The following is a 16,788-nucleotide window of genomic DNA, read 5'->3' as shown; positions in this document are numbered from 1 at the left end:
GAACAAGGAATTTTGGAATGTGGCCTGGGAGTAGGGCTAAGGCAAGCAGAGAAGATTGCAGATAGCACTCAATGAGAATTTTTAATTCTAACTTAGCTTCATAGCTGATGCCTATCTGGAAGACCAACAGAACTCTATAATAATAATAATGTATTAAGTGTGTGTCTGAGACCATTATGGATCTGGACACTTCCTATGTGCTGTGAAGCTTCAGTTTTGTCATAATTCTATGAGAAACATATTTAAGTTAACTTGGAACATCTGTTCATGTGAATGTAATTTCTGTTACATATCTCCTGTTGAAGGAAAATGAATCTTTAGGAATGAAGTTCCCATTTCAGATACCATTCAGTCTATTGTAACCATGCTAACCAGTGCCTATGCCAGTAACTTCTTCCTGGACTGCAGTCCTCTAACTACTGTGAATTCCTGTTAAATTCAAGGTGTGAAATAATAATTACTTTAGTGCAGGCATTGAAAATGACACCAGTGATCATGCTAGATTTGCATGGAATGGTAGATGCCAGGTCACTGGGAGACACTAGCAAGGTCTTGATGCTCTGATTGACAGCAGCCCACACAATAAACTGGCAGTGGGAGCCAAGAAAAGTGAGATAGGAAAGGCTAGGAAGTGGAGAGGCAGCTGAACCTTGGAAAAATAGTGAACATTTCCAGACTTTAGGCAAAGAAGGAAGAAAGACTGTTTCCATGAAACTTCAAGTAGTCCTATCATAAATTACTTACATGAGCGACAAAAGTTTCTGTGGTTTGGATAGCAGGGGCCCATATGCTGTGATGTGCTGTGTAAACTTGGTATTGTACTTGGTAAAAGTTGTGTTAAGGTGTTGCTTGTCAGTTCCAGCTCTGCATGGCATTTAATCAGATTGAGAATGATGTGATAAGCATGGGGTTTTTCCAGATAAATGAATAAACAAGGAAATTATGCATGCTGCCTGCCACCTACAGCAATGTAATTTTCTTCTTTATCAGCCAGGGCCACTCTGGGTGGGAAGTCTCAACAAAAGAAACAGAAAAGAATGTTGTGATATGTCTCCAGGGTGGGGTAGGATGGTCTTCTCTCCATGGCTGAGATGATTAGAATTCTTGGGTGGAATCAACAGGCAGGTTGAACTGTGAGTCCAAAAGTGCTCATTGAAAATGTCTGGTCTTAACTATGGACTTGAGGCAAGATACATATTGCTCATGCTATTTTCCCCTTACTTCCAAAACAGGTACATCATAGTGCATGTGTATCTTTCTGTTGTTCTCATTAGTATGCTACTTTCTTGGGCGTGAGGACTTGGCTCATCACTGTTCAGCTGTATGCTTATAGAAACCACCATGTGACAGAATAATGAAGGCATGAAGACCAATATCCATTAGTTTGAAAATCCCACCCAGGTCTCGAGAAATAGGTCAGTCCATCAGATGCTTGTTCCACACTTACACTCATACACACAGTTGTACACACACTCACTCATAGGCACAGGCACATAAGGGACACCTACACCTACAGGCACACATGTATAGCTACTAGACATGCAGAAAGAAACCGTCTAATGCATTGTCAGGCAGTGCATGATTTCTTGCCTGTGTGGCCATGTCCTTCTTTGTGGCCATGCCCTTCACTGTCTGACTGCTATCCCTTGCTTTTATAATCTATTAGTTAAGCTTGTTTTCTCTCAGCTGTTTCTCTTGATCTGGTTTCTTTGGCTGTTTTGAACAAATTTTTGGAAAATACAAAGGAAAAGTATGGCATCAAAAAGGGAACATAGGTCTGAAAGCCAGGTAGATAGCTGTTTTGAAGGCCCCTTTTTTCCTTGATTTAGTTGTATTAAAACATAAACCCTTCTATTTTTGTGAGTAATTTTAACATCTACTCTGTGTGTGTGTGTGTGTGTGTGTGTGTGTGTGTGTGTGTGTGTGTGTGTGTGTGTGTGTGTGTGTGTCCCACGGCACATGTGTGGAGGTCAGAGAACAGCTGGGGGAATCAATTCTCTCCCGAGAACATGTAGGGTCTTGGGTGGAAGTCCTGTGTCGGTAGTTCCTTGGTAGCAAGCTCCTGTATCAGGAGAGCCTTCTCAAGAGCTGTGAATAGCTTTCATCATGTTCATTGCACATTTCACTAGTTTCCTAAGGATACTTTCATTCAAATACCTCCTACTTTGAGTATATTCTCCTTGCTCCTTCTGTCAGGCCCCTTTCAGGATACTTTTCATTATGTTCATGTGTGTGGTGTGACAGCATTCCTGGGATGAAGAGATGCAAATGTCTACTCATCCCTGAATAGGTCACCACCACGGACAGACCAAAGTGATGATTCTATCAAAGTCCAACTTGGGAAACTTACTGGTTTCATTTAGGGTTCCCTATAGGAATATGTGTGAGGATTTTCTTACAGGAACATGAGTGACTTTGTGGCAGCTGCATCAAGGAAAAGTCCACTGTAACCTAAGTTGTGACTCATAGAAGTCAAAATCATTGCGATCTCTGTGTGACTTGCAGGCAGCTCAACAGGTTTGACAGCCTCTTCCAGGCAGCTCTGGAGGTCTGTCTCCTCAGGCAGGTTGGCAGGTAAGAGAGCCTCCTCTAGACAGCTCAGCCTCCTTCCTCCTCAGCACTTGCCTACTGTTTGTATTACCCCCTGAGTGAACTTGTCAACCTTGGTAGCCTCAGCTTTCCAGAGCTTGGAAGGTCTTCTTCCTGATTCTGATGAGCTGACACAACACCTTCCTTTAGACATTCATCATGAACTATGGGACTGAATCATACATACAGGCTGAATTCTAGAAATCGAATTGCATCTTCCTCCTCCTAGCTCACCACTGCCTGGAGTTTACTAACTTAGCAATATTCTAGGTTTTCAGCATGAATTCTCAGTGGCTTTTTTACAGCCATCTTACTTGTATTTGTTTTGTTCCTTTCTCCACAGGGCTTATAATTCCCTTCTACTTTGTAAAGCGGAACCTTTGAGGCCGAGGAGATGAAAAAAAACACAATAGCGCCGCCTTTTCCTACTGATGGACGCAAGCACTACACTTACCATTGAAAAAAGTACTATTGTCCTCAAGTGCCTTTGTGGGGAATGCACACTGGGCAGGAAAGGTGACAAATATGAGGGAGACAGTTTCTAATGTGTTTCTGAAAGCCTTGGAAGTCTAAATCCTCCTTATACAGTAACCCCCTCTGGAGAGAGGAAAGTGTGCCTTTTAAGTTTCTGTATGGCATCTGAAACCTCTGGGAACTATTGTCAAATCAGAGTTGATAGAGATAAGACACCCTTGCAGGCATGTGGAAAAGAATAGACACGGATGCATCCATTTGAGCCAGGTTGATTCCCCAGCTCAGAATGGAGCAGTGCTTCCAGTGGGGGACACAATGAGAGTTTGGACTTCTTGACCATGATTTCAAAGGCTTTTGTACAGAGCACCCGTTTGCCTTCTGACCCCATTTGATAGGCCTCTTTCCTTGATGTGCCATTCTAATTGTCTCCCTTATACCTTGGGCTAGGCTTGTGGGTGCCATTTTTTAATTTAATCACATTTTTGAAGTAAGAAAGAGTACAGCTTTAAGTGATGGAGAAGAAATCAGAACAATAGCAAGTGGATGTTGGCATTCATGCTTCTATTTGGGAATCTACCTTGGTTATAGTTATCACTGTCACCACTAGGCTTTTAATTTATGATTATCTTTTATGCATACGGATGTTTTGCTGAGTGTGTGTCTGTAAGCATGCTTGGTGACTGAGGAGACCCAGAAGAAGACATCAGATTCTCGGTAACTGGAGATACTGATGCTTGCAAGCCACCAGCTGGATGATGAGAGAATTGAACCTGGATTCTCTACAAAAACAGCTAGTGTCCTTAACACATAAGATCTCTCTCCAGCCCCATGCTGCAAGTTTTGAAAATACATACATCTGCATAAAAATTCTTTTTATATTTTTAAATATGAAAATATATGCTCCTAAATTAGAAGACTATTACAGAAAATATTTTACTTTTTTACTAAGTCTGTGTAATCCCTAACTACACTTTAAATATTTGTTCTTATACTAGCAGATAAGTTTAATCCTTACCCCACATCATGGAAATTTTTCGTGCAATAGTTGGAGACCATTACAAAAACAACAAAACTATAGATGCCAAAACAACAAACAAACAAACAAAACAACCCCACAGCAAATCAAAATGCAGAGTTGTAGCACCAGTCCAAGTGGATATATCTACAATGTAACCCCAACACCTAAGCCTCAGGGATCACTGCAGAGGAGAGGATGGAAAGATTTTAAGACCTAGGGGAACAAGGAGTTAGCTATGAGATTGTGTCTCCCAGGAATGTCAGAAGCTATAGCCATAACGTTTCTCCAGTGTGGCTGCCTAAGCATGAGCTGAACATGGACAATAACAATAGACATGCTAACACAGACAAGGGAGAGCCCAGGAGGCTTCAACCCTACACAAAGAACTACAGACAACCAAGAAAAGCTAAGAGTGAGAGAGAAACAGTCTTTCTTGAGGAAGAGTACACCAATTGGTTATCCAATACCAACGCCATATAGTTTGTATTGACAAATAATGACAAGTGAGGCTATGAATTTGAAAGGGATCAGGAAGAGGTATGTGGGAGTGTTCAGAAGGAGAAACAAATAATGTAATTGTATTATAGTTTCAAAAAATAAAAGAAATACTTTTAAAGAAGAAAATAAGTTCTAATTGTACAATCAATCCTAATTTCCTCTGACCTCTCTCCGAACTGACCACCGATCTTGTTTGTGTTGTATCTTGTTCCAGTGTACTTCTTAGACTTCATAATCTGTAGTAATGTCTGAAGATATTTTTAGTTCACATAAATGGTGTTATACTATATAACTATGTGCACTCTTGTATAATTTGCTTTCTTGCTTGGCAATGCCTTGCTGATGTCTATAGCAATTCCCCATTGTGGTTTTATTTATCCTTTTATCTGCTTGTGAGTACTTGGAATAGTGCAATATTTTGATGTAGCTGCACTGCAAATGAACAAGGTTCTTTGTGCATTTGTACAGCCATTTCTGTGCTGTGCTAATAGGACTGTTTCACAGCTAGTGTCTTTGCCTGCCAGTATTTTTTGACATTGTTATCTTTCCCTAGCAGTTCTATGGTCTCCATTTTCAGCTGGAATGGACAGAGAGAAAAGTTTGCCAGCCTTTTTTAATCTACATTTTCCCTTGAAATGTCCTCAGCTCTGAGATCCCTTTATTCCTCCTGTCACTTAGAGAAACCCACTTTGGTGCATCATGGCCCCACTGATGTATTATTGCTGTCCATTGACTATGGCGTTGATTTTGTTTGACTTCTTTATATCTGGAGCTACACTTAAACTAGCAGGAGCCTGAATTTCCCATTGTAGCTGTAGTATCTCTTCCAATTTCCTACCCATAGGGAGGGACAAGCTTAACAGAGTCTGATTTGCTTAAAACTTAGATTTTTTAGTCTTTTGAAAATTACATAGGTTAGTCAAAATCACATTTGATTGTTTTATGTTTGTTTATTAAATTTTCACTAAGAGGGTATGTGTATGTGTGTGTATATATGAGTGTGTATATATGTGTGTATGTGTATGTATGCGCACATGAGTACAGATGCCCACCATGCCCAGAAATATCAGATCCACTGGAATTGTAACAACAGGAGACCCTAAATTACCCTACATAGGTGCTGGGAATCAAACTTGGATTTGGTTCTCAGACTAAATTATTCTTTTTTTCTGTAATAACTAATCTTCAAAATTATATTCTCAGCAGTTTTCTTCCTGCAACAATCATCTTAATCACAGTTTCTTAATCAACAAATACTGGACCTTATGTGGAATAAATAAGTAGTGCAGTTTTTAAGAACATTTCATGTGTATCCTTGAATATTGTTTGGAGGTTCTCAGAAGGGAATGCAGCTAAATATATACCCAAGGCCTGGTCCTCCTCTACTGGGGAAGGTCATCTTCCTTGATTGCACTTACAGATTCAGGAAAGAAGCAGGCAGATCTGTGAGAGTAGAACAGTATACCTAGTTTGGTATTTGAATAAGTATGCCCCCCACAGACTGATGTGTTTCAATGATCATGCCACGAGGACTGGCACTATTAAGAGTTGTGGCATTGTTGGATTAGGTGTAGCTTTGTTGGAGGAAGTAGGTCATTGCAGAGGCAGTTTTTGAGGTCTTGTATGCTCTAGCTATACCCAGTGTGAAACAGCCTCTTTCTGCTGCCTGCGGATCAAGATGTAGAACACAGCTCCTATTCTAACACCACGTCTGCCTGCATACAACCATGTGCCACCATGGTGATAATGGACTAAACATTTGTAACTGTGATCCAGTCCCAATTAATTTTTTTCCTTTGTAAGAGATACTGTGATCATGGTGTCTCTTCACAGCAATAAAATGCTAACTAAGACACCTAGTTAGCTAGATCAGTAGAATCAACACTATTGTTCACTGAGGTGACATTCTACATCCATATCAGTACCACATCCCTCATAAATACTTTTAATACTTCTGTGAGAGACATATAGGATGTGTACTTGACTGTACGTGTAATCTTGAGGATATTGATAAATAGATAGGAAGAAATCACATGTAGTACTTAAGGTACATTTCACCCCTTCCCCCACTCCAGAACACACATATCTTTGTGCACTTGTATGGCACCTAACACTTCCTTAAGGCAGGTGATAAGTAACGTTGGAAAATTGTCTCCTGCTTCTTTATCTTGTCCAGTCTCAACCCCAAGAGGAGAATGCGACTATATCTTATAAATGCAGCAAAAGGATAACTTTTCTCTAGTCAACCTCTTAACACTTAAACTCTGGAAACTGATAGAAATAATTGAGTCCTCAACACTTTTCCCAAGGTCATTATCATTCCACTGTTGAGAGAATCATTGGGCTTAAAGCTCCAGGAAGCAATCTGGTGCTACTTCTGACAAAGGAACTGATGGTCTTGCACTAAACATGTGCAGTCATGTGTCTCCAAGCCTCAGATCCCTATCTGATTTCCACAATGTTGGAGGCATGGCTTATTGATTGAATACAAGTATGTCTTACTTATATTAACAAGACCAGCAAGATTAGGAGCCATTTCCTTTTTAAAGATAGTTTGTCACACTCAGCTCCCCAGAGGAAGAAGACACCATGCCATATTGGGAATCACAAGAGTTGGTCTGGAATGCAGGAAGAGAAGGAGAAATAAAACCCACACTGTAGATGTTGATATTACTGTGTCAGAAACATGTTTGTATTTTTCCATAACACCACACTGTGTTGAATAAATTCACAAAGGATGGGAGTCTCATTGGTCATTGTTTGCCAATATCTTTGATAATGCTGGCAGAGGCAAACATAAGTCTCTTTTCTGATCTTAATTACTGATACTAATTCTCATATTAGACGTGTGTGTGTGCATGCAGAAGTTATGGAAGAGCCACAAGATGTTAAATAGATCTCAGAAGAGCCAGTTTCACCAAGGCCTCAGAAGCAGCAAAGCTGTCTCTGTGTGGGAATAAGATAGTGAATCCTGTGTGGAGTTCTATTGGAGGTGCCACTGTCTGCTTCTCCTGATGCTCCTGCTGTCACTGCAGAGTCAGGCTGCAGGTACAGAGCTGAGCTGCAGGAATGAGGTGTGGGACCTTGGAAGCTGTATAAGCCAAGGAAAGCATCAGGTCCAGATGGGATGAACTATAATTCAAAAACAAACAAACAACAAAAAAGAAAGAAAACGGGGGTGGTCAGATGGATGACAGTTTGAGTATACTGTTTCAACACAGGGATTGAGCTGAGCCAAAGCCCCAGGGATAATCAGGAGTTCTCTGCCTGTTGGTCCTTTGACACACAAGCTTGTACTAGGGGGTCACATGCTGGTTAGTAGGCCATCGCCATCACAGTATTAGGTTTTTCTCCTGGTAAAGGACCTTCATCTTTTTCTAGTGTATTGGATCACTTCATGTCCTTTCAATAATATTGTTATTAATAACACACTGATTCCAGTCAGTGATGACCCACATAAGCATGCATGTGTGGCCATCCACAGAGGCATAAACAATCTACTGGTAGCCACAGCCCCAAGGAAGAATGACACTGTCTTCGACTAGCCATCAACTGTTGACAGCTCCTCCTGTAGAAGCAGAACACCCCACACACACATTCAGCACCTCTTCTTAATTCTAACTCTGCTTATACAATGACTGCCACTGACATTCTTTTCTGCCAAGAATCCCAGCTTCCCTTGAGTAGAGGTCTCTGCAAACAACTCCTTGGGCTTCTATAGGCTACAATGTGGGGGTATAGTTTTGACTCCCTAGCCTTCCATCAAAGAGCCACTCTCCCTAGCTAAGTGAGAATGAGAAGAATTCCTCCAGGAATGAAAGCATTTGGAAAACAAAGACTAATATTCTCATTGGTAATCTTCTGAACATGGCTTAGTCTCAGGTATCCTTGTACTATGCGTGGGACCTTCCATGGAATGGCTTAAGTCATTCAATTTAGGCCTAGTGAAAATTCTCACAATATGACTATTAGTCATGGGAACAGAGAAAGGCTTCTGGGAGCCCCCAAAGGCCTACCTGCATGTGATCCATAAATCTGCTACTTCTTTCAGGATGCTCTCCAGGATCAACTGTCATGCTGTTTAGCATTAACTTTTCTTCTTTGAAGAAATGTGTCAATTTGTTACCTTTGTCTGACAGGATTATTGCATCTTGAGTGGAAATGAACTATCAATCTCTAAGCAGCTTTTCTTTTATAATGTCCAAAGGTGAATGGAATGGTATCACAGTCAGAGCATGCATTCTGTATGAACTTGGAAAGTGTCTTTGATTCTTCCCAGGTGCTTTATTATCACCTGCTGCTCTTGACCTCTAGTATCTCTTGTATCTGTATGCCTATCTACATTTATTCTCCATTGGGTTATTTTGGTATCATAATTTTTCTTCCACAGAAAGGATTTCAACCTTTACAGTGTCTTTCCTTTTGAGGAGGGAAGAGAAAATAGTGGCTCAGAATTTAAGAGCACTGAATGCTCTTCCAGAGGACCCAGGTTTAAATCTCAGCACTTGCATGTTGGATTACAACCATCTGTCACTCCAATTTCTGGGACTCTGATGACTTCCTGAGTACGAGGCACATACATGTACACGGAAATAGATGTAAGCAAACACCCAGACACATAAAATAATAAAGTTAAATGTTGCTTGTTTGTTTGTTTTCCCTTTTAAGGAAGAAATGATGCAAACCAGAGCACTAGTTGCAGAACTGGAGATATTACTTCATTTTTGTTTTGTTTTGTTTTTTGTTTTTCGAGACAGGGTTTCTCTGTGGCTTTGGTGGCTATCCTGGAACTAGCGCTTGTAGACAAGGCTGGACTTAAACTCACAGAGATCCACCTGCCCCTGCCTCCCAATTGCTGGGATTAAAGGCGTGCGCCACCACCGCCCAGATAGACATTACTTCTAACAAAGAAATGTTATAAAAGCAGAACAGTGACGAAGTGGTTTAGACAAAATAGGCAAATTTGTACAAAGAGACATATGAACAAATAAGTCTTGGGGTGAGTGGATAGAAAGTCTATTTATATTTACATGGAATCTTCTCATGGAAAAAAATCTAGGTCCAAATGTTTTTCTCTGGTGGGTCCTATCAAACATTTTGAAAGAAATAATACCATTCACTCTCAGATGATTTAGAAATAAACAAAATAGGAGGATACCACTCAACTCATTTTTATGACAATATTGGAAATATCCAACCATCTTACAAGAGAGAAAGTGTTGAGTTTTAGCTTAGTGGCAGAGTACTTGCCTAGCATGTGCAAGACCCAGGGATCATTCCCCAGAATGTCAAATGACAAGTCAAAACTATTGATTCATATTCCAAGGGAACATAGATACAACAAGAATACTTTATTAAACAAGCAAATCAAGTCTATCGATATAAAAAGAGATTAGTTAGCATGAAAAAACTCTCACAAATCAGATGTTAATTTGTCTTTTGAAGAACAGTTGAGGTAATACGTCACATTGTTAGAATATGGGATAAAAAAGGCATGGTCTCATTTGTATATGCAGAAAAAGCATTCATAACATGCCATATATTATTCATAATGATAAAAAATAAACCCTATGTTCTGAAATCCACATGAGAGTTACATCTAGTATGATATTAGTATTGTCTTTGTCTCGTAAGAGTGTGTTTCTCTTTTGCCTTTTTCATGCTTTGTAATTTTCTGCTGAAAGTCCAATGCACTATTGTTGGGGAAGTCCTGTGTATATGTCAATAAATTACTGCTGGCCAATAGGAATCTAAATAGGTGGGGCTAGGAGTCCAGGAGGATTCTGGGAAGGAGAAACACAGAGAGTCAACATGTAACGCCATGGGGGTAGGAAGCCTGGAACTATTCTCCGTTAAGAAACATACTTAGATTAACAATTATGGGGTAATTACTTAAGTCAGAGCTAGCTAGTAAGAAACAAGCAAGGCCAACAGCTTCATAATTAATATAGCCTCCTGTGTGTTTATTTGGGACTGATGTGGATCTGGAACCAGGCGGGCGGAAAGGCTTCTCTCAAAGAAAAAGCTTCTCTTAACACACTATATTTACTGAGTTCTGGGAACACAGATGAACACAGGCCATTAGTGAGAGGTTTTCTGTCTCTATAAATGGGTGTTCTCCTGTGTCTGTGTTTTCCTAGGCATGTATAGTCCTCGGGTTCTTGATGAGGTATTCTGATTTAACTGTTAGCCTTGGTGTTCTGTTCCCTCAAGTTTTCCATCCCAGGGATAACCTGCTTTCTGTAGCTCTTTCAACCGCATTATAAAGTCACTCTGCTGTAGCTCCTCTGTGTCATTTATGAGAAGGGGCTGGTTTTTGACCCAATTAACCTGTCCTGTAGTCGCCCAGTGGCACCAGGCTATACCTTCACACATAATTCTTCAGTACTATATGTGTTAGTTATTTTTGTTATCAATGAGATTAGATGCTTGACAGAAATACTTTTTTTTTCACTGACAAGCACTTTTGTTTCTTTTTAATGACACTAAACACAACTGCTACAAGAGGGAAAACATGATTTAAAAAAAAAAAGAGGCACCAAACTCAACTTTCATAATTGATCCTGACAGCAATGCAAGTAAATCAGAGCCCACTAGATGTAAAACTATTGGTTATCTCAGGCTCCTTACTTACAAATAAACTATTTACACGGTAAATTTTTACTTTTCTTTGTCAAGGCCCCTGTGGTAAAAACGTCATCATGGACAGTAAACTCTAAGTACAGTTAAATGCACATAACCCTCACTCAAATTTAAAAATACAACAAGAATTTAATCTGCAATACAAGACTTAGAAGCCAGTACCAAATATAAGCTAAGAGATATGCAGCTCTGAAGAGATTAAAACTCTGGATTCTGCCCATTACCATCTTTATGGCTAGCATGCCAGATAAATGAGTTTTCTTTGGCTTTGTTTTTCTCCTTAAAGAATACCATGTTAACCACCAGAGAACAGGGCTCTCCTCCCCCAGTTCAACAGATTTAATTAGGCTGCTAACGCTTTGGAAAAACAGAATTATCTGAGCTAGAGAAAATGTGATTGTCAGATTTTCTAGTTAACCTGTCACTCATCTGATTTGGCAAAGGCAATATTCTCTTTAAACATTCAGTCTTCAACCCCCCCTAGTACCAGCATCTCCAATTTTTGCCTAAGCAAATGATGTCCTTCACTCCCTGTGTTATCTTTGGGGAACTGGAACTACTCAGCCAGTATGCTAACTGCTCCTGCTAGACTAAATTTTAACTTTGTTTGGGTCCCAAGGTAGATTATTTGGCATATCTCATCCCATCAGGCTAACTTACAGCATCTTGGACAAGTGACCAGTGAAGTAAATGATAATTATGCCAACTGAGAGAAGAGACTAGATGATTCACTGCCTTGGACGGTCTAATCACAGGATCTAAGCCAAAGGAATAGAAAATCTTGCTGGAAAAAAAAGTCAAAAGCTGGGCATTGGTGGTATAAGACCCCGAATTTATAGAAATAAAATATAAGCTTAAACAGGGAGGGCACCCCACTAGAGAACTTGGGAAGTGAACAAAGGACCCCATCCCAGGAACCAGCCATACCACAGAATGGAATGTATGGGTTAGAGACCTTAATTGCAGAAGGGCTGTAAATCCACAAAAAGCCAATTATGGGCTGCCACCTGTGAAGAACTGACCAGGGCAAATAAGACTAGTGGGAAACAAGGAGATAACACTATTTACTTAGGGAAAGATAAATTAACTCATGCCAAGGTTTGATGTGAAGGACATCTACTTCCCCGGGACAGGAGTCACGTACCCCCTTCCCCCGTCACGAGATAGGGACCCCTCCCAAAAGCTTGTGGGTTTTGTCTTTAAAGGCTGATTGTAATTGAACCTTGGGGCCAATCAGTCTAAAAGCTGACCGAGAGGCCCATCTGCAGATGCCTAATTAAAGCCTCTTGCGTGTTGCATCAATTGGCGCGTGGACTCTTGATTCTTGGGGTGACGAATACAGCTTCGTCAATTCAGGGTACCCCAACAGTGGTACACAATTTTGATCCCAGTACTCGAGGCAGAAGCAGGTGGATCTCTGAGTTAGAGGTCAGCCTGGTTTACAGAGTGAGTACTAGGACAGCTAGGACTACACAGAGAAACCTGTCTTGGAGGGGGGGGGATTCTTGCTGGGCATAGTGATACACACCTGTAATACACACTTGAGAGATGGGGCAGGAAGATTAGAAGTTCAAAACCATCTTGGGGTAAATAATGCATTGAAGCCTAACCTAGGCTATACAGGAAGCCATGTCTTAAAAAGAGAGAGGGGAAGGTAAAGAGGGAGGGAGGGAGGAAAGAAAGAAAACCCTTGACTAGATAAATCAATAAACATTTAGGAATATTTATTCAAACCCACTTTAGGCTTAGGGGGGAAAAATCAAGATTTTCCTAAATCAAAGTCACTTTTTTAGCCAAATGGTAGTGAGGAATGCCTTTAATCCCAGCACTTGAGAGGCAGAGGCAGGCAGATCTCTGAGTGGGGCCAGCCTGGTCTATGAAGCAAGTTCTAGGACAGCCAGGACTACACAGAGAAACACTATCTTGAAACCCTTCCTCTCCAAAAAAAAAAAAAAAAAAAAAGAACCATTTTTCTACAGTGGAGAAGGATGGGTTATTGAGTTTTTAGGATGGGTTATCCACATAAATAATAGGACATATGAAAGAAAACCAGACAGAGGCTACACAACTATGAATAACATTCACAGAATGAATGATAGCAGTATGAACTCCTAATGATGTCTAGGGCTGCCCGTAAGACATCCATTAAGACAGACACACAAACCCTATGAGCTTTGGTTAGAACACCAAGCCCTACTTGGGAGCAGGTAATTTGTGATGTACAGGCTCAATCCTAATTTCCCTAGATGTTCTTGAGCACTAATGAGAAATGATGGAGTTGAACCAAAAGTTCACATACAGGGTGTAAAGGTACCTGTAGTCAACTAGAGAAGAAAACAGTGCCTCTCGAAAGGCTTCAACAGGAAGGAGACTCCTAGAATAACACCAACACATAATTTCAGTGTTTTACACATGAAACTGAAGATTCCCAGACATCTCAATGGCAGTGACCCATCACCAAGGCAAGATTCTGTTGGAAGTTCTTCAGTAAGCAGATGGCATTCTGAAAGGTGTGTCTATATCTAACAGGACATAAGAACATCTCCTGCAAAAACTCCAGGAGTTTATGGTCACTGGGAATGGGGAAATACTTGAAGGGACAGAGAAACCAACCAGTCACAAAACCATGGAATATTCAACAAGGGTTAGTCAGCTCTCTTCTATCAGCTAAGATGTTTGAAGTTTACAAACACTGTGAGCAAGATATAGTTAACAGAGAATGAAAACAGTTTTAGAAAAGGTAGCTAGTAGGCACAGAAAGGAGAGGATTTACATTTTTAACCTATCCTTTCAACAGGACTTTTCTCCTACTCCATCTTATTTTAAATTTCCCAAATTGCCAACCTTAAAATACTGACAAGTACTCAAGAGATTTAAATTTAAAAAGAAGAGTTGTTAAAAGTGACTTCTATCCATGAACGAGTCATCAACAGTAACACTGGATTGTAGCCTGCAGAACAATCCCTTCCTTACAGTAGATGGAAGATGATTTCCTTGGGGTACTACAAGTAGATTACCACCTGTACTTTGAGCTGGTATTTACATAAGACAGGAAGTGCTGACTTACAGCAGGCCTTCAAAGGGGAGCTACCTTCATTTTAAATTAAAAAGAAAAAAGGAAGTAAGGGAGGGAGGGAGGGATGAGGAGAGAAGGGAGAGAGGAAAGAAGGAAGGAAGGGAGGGAGGGAGGGAGGGAGGGAGGGAGGGAGGGAGGGAGGGAGGGAGGGAGGGAGGGAGGGAGGGAGGGAAAATACTACTTAATATTGCTGTATAGACATGTATAGACAGACAATAATGGGCATTTCCAAAAGGTGACAAATTCTTTAAATAAAAATCTTGTGAAAAATAAAACACAAAATATACAAACGAAAATAGTAGAGGAAAACAAGATGCTGCTATGACCGGACCCTGGATAGGGATTGTCACTGCAGATGAGACAAAACATATTGACTGTAGAAGTCTGGGAGATGCTGGAAATGATTGTGGCTCTACCTGCTTCCGTCAACCCACTAACTCAGACTGTATTTTGTAGAGGTCTCTGTCAGAACCGGGCATAATTTCATGTAGTAAGATCTGAAGCATGCTGCCAGTCTGGGTTCTATATATGAACTTGATCCATCACGGCATCTAGTTCTCCCAAGGCACCTTGGTTAGAGTCCCCTGGGTCTTCTATATGAGTCATAACCTTACTGAGATGAACATCCTTCTGTTTTTCTACATCTGATTGTGAGAACAACCCGGTTTTGGTTTGTAGAACAGGAATGACTTTGCCTAGTCCTCTCTCACCTTTCACCTTACCAGAATACTTGTTTGATGAAATAACTGAACACAACTGGAATTCTCACTTCACAACTTGATTTATGTGAACCACTATTTTTTCAGGAGGATCCCCTGTTAGGTACTTTTGAATAGTTAGAGATCTGAGAGAACACAGGGGTTTCATGTATATTTTTATCAGAGGCAGTTTGTTCAATGTTATTATTTAAAGACGAAGAAAGCAGGAGCCCATCCCAAGCAGAGTTATTTGTACTGACCCTTCAGATTCAGTGCAATGTTTACTCTCATTAGGATGAAGATCAGCTTCTCTATTCCATTCCCCAAGGGAAGCAGGGTTTCGTGTATCTTTGGAGGAATCAATCTTGTCCTTATCAAGCACAGGATCACAAACTGTTGGATTAAATGGTGCCAATAACAGTTACTTTTATAAGATTCTTTTCAAGTACAAAGTGTCTGTTTCATGATTTACTAGAGTTGATCCATGACCAACTGATTTACTTAGCTGAGGTAGTTTGAAGAAGCCAGGAGTCTCAGCTGCTGGTGCGAAGCTGTACAAAGAATATTTGTGAAGAGTACCAGATAGAATTTGACAGTTTCTCTCTCCATACTCATCATGCCCAACATCATCATCCTTCAAGAGCATCTCCATCTCTTCCTCTGTGAAGCTGAAATGGCAATCATCTTCTTCTCCATCAGAAAACTCCAACAAGGAATGAGGGGTTGGTGCGAGGGTGTGGGAGGAGGGAAGGGAGAGGGAGAGGGAGCCAGGATTGACATGTGAAGTAACCTTGTTTCTAATTTAAATTTAAAAATAAAAATAAAAAACCTCCAACAAGGAGTCATCCAATTCATCTTCATTTGAGGAACCCCAAGAAAATGAGACATTGTCTTTAGCCAAAAAAGAGGTACCAGGAAACTGTTCAGAGGGCAACAGTGTGCATGTCATATCTTCCGAAATCAGATCAAAGTCTTGGCGAATGGCTGTACCTCCTCACTCAGCCCCATGCACCATTTTATTGCCCCCTTCTCGAGTTCCCACAGTACTTTTAGAAAATATAGTCCATGTCAAGGGCAGCAAAACATTGTGTCTTGCTTTGTGTTGATGGGAGCTGACTTCTTGACTTGTTCACACCTTGAAGGAACAGGAAGTAGTATAGATGTTTTTGAACACAGGGCTGGACCACCAAAACAGTGAGCTCCCTCCCACCAGCTATGAGTATATTGTTCAAATGCATGAAAGATATTTTAATCTAAACCAGAAATCTATAGTCTTCACACTTAGATTCTCCCCACTTCTTTCACTAGACCTGCTCTATTTCCTTTCCTTCCCATTGGACCTGTGTTATCCCTTCAGTTAAGATGGCTGAGTCTTGGGTAGAGTAAGAAAAATCCCCTTAGACAAAAGGTCACTCATTCCATCCCTCTTTACTGAAAAGAAAGCCATTGTTATTGATTTCAAAATGATTACTTCTCTTACATCATCAACTAGAGGTGAATTTTCTTGGCTCTTTGAGATCTTTCCAGGGTTCCTAGAAGCAAAGACCAAGAAGTCTTCCTGTACTGCCCTAATTTCCTTTGTTCTCTGTGATAGGAACACTTAAGACAAAGAAACTTAGGGGAGGAAAGTGTTTGTTTCAGTTTACCCTGAGGGAAATGAGAATAGGAGCTCAAGATAGGGATCACAGAAGAATGCTGTTCACTGGTTTGCTATTTGGCTCATATTCTTATGCAATTGCAGCCCACTTGTATAGAAATTGTACCACCACAATAGGCTGGGCACTCCTACATAA

General features: G+C 40.6%; 1 pseudogene; it reads right to left on the bottom strand.

Annotated features, from left to right (window-relative positions):
• Positions 1-14,643: 14,643 nt before the first annotated feature.
• LOC101832856 lies at positions 14,644-15,944 on the bottom strand (annotated as a pseudogene).
• Positions 15,945-16,788: the final 844 nt, after the last annotated feature.

The sequence above is a fragment of the Mesocricetus auratus genome, unplaced genomic scaffold (assembly GCF_017639785.1).
Source record: "Mesocricetus auratus isolate SY011 unplaced genomic scaffold, BCM_Maur_2.0 Super-Scaffold_100676, whole genome shotgun sequence".
NCBI lineage: Eukaryota > Metazoa > Chordata > Mammalia > Rodentia > Cricetidae > Mesocricetus > Mesocricetus auratus.
Note: the sequence above shows the minus strand (reverse complement) of the source record. Positions and strands in the feature narration are given on the sequence as shown.